General features: G+C 44.9%; 1 pseudogene; it reads left to right on the top strand.

Annotated features, from left to right (window-relative positions):
• The first annotated feature begins 855 nt into the window (after positions 1-855).
• Positions 856-981, top strand: LOC115869405 (annotated as a pseudogene).
• Positions 982-1033: the final 52 nt, after the last annotated feature.

Here is a 1033-nt window from a genome sequence, read left to right as displayed (position 1 = left end):
CTCGGTATCTTATATTTTTCAACTACCACAACTTTTCATCATTGGACATGAGACTACTAAGAGACACTCCAGTTAACTCTCTCTGATCCAGGTCTCCTTGCCCCATACATAGCAGCAACTCAATTTGCCCTGGCTAATCAGGGGCAGCACCCTGAGCAATACTTTACAAAGTTTGCTTCTCTTTTTGTTGGTTCAGTGACATAAGGAGCCCAAGATGGACAGGAAATTTGTTTCTAGACACTGTAGTTAGGGCTGTGTTCCCTGGTGGAAGTTCCGTTTCAACCTTGTAGGAGCAGGAAGGAAAGTTTCCATGAGTGCTTATTGGAAGTAATAGAAGAATACATCTTTCCACCTCTGTCTTTCACTCAGAGCCCATTATGCTATCTATGGGGACAGAGCCACTGCTTTAAGGCAGGTTGCTAACGGCAAGGTCAGCAGTTCAAAATCACCAACTGCACGGGAGAAAGATAAGTCTACTCCCATAAAGAGTGAGTCTCAGAAACCCACCGAGCCAGTTCTATCCTGTCCTATAGGGTCACTCGCTGTGAGTCAGAATCAACTCAATGCCAGTAAATGAGTGACCGTGTTCTCTAGGGAAGGATGCCATCTTGTAGGATGTTGGTTTCCAGATCATAAATCACAAATGAGCCTCCCACAGACCACTCAACTATCTTTTCATGCCAGCTGCTTCGGGATAGGAGGGGGTTTCAAAAAGTTCCTGGAAGAATCTCATCGTGTTTTCATTCCATTTTCCCACAAGTTCTTCAAGCCCCCTCATAGTATGTGGGGTAAAAACAGTGAATATATGGGCATGGTCCATGGTGGCAACTTTTTTTCCATAAGAGTTGCTTTCACATACTTACCTGGCAAGGGAGATAACATGATCACAAAGGTGGTTTTCCCAGGGTGAGGCTCACCCATTGCACTCCGGGTGTGCTGACCTCTGTGATTTCCCCAAATGTGGGAAACTCGACTGCATTCGCGCTCTCCCCTGATTATTAAAAAAAAAAAGAGTTGCTTTCACAAAGGAACA

Source organism: Echinops telfairi, unplaced genomic scaffold (genome assembly GCF_000313985.2).
Source record: "Echinops telfairi isolate 266 unplaced genomic scaffold, ASM31398v2 ScPeMD7_25;HRSCAF=90, whole genome shotgun sequence".
In the NCBI taxonomy this organism is placed as follows: Eukaryota; Metazoa; Chordata; class Mammalia; order Afrosoricida; family Tenrecidae; genus Echinops; species Echinops telfairi.
Note: the sequence above shows the minus strand (reverse complement) of the source record. Positions and strands in the feature narration are given on the sequence as shown.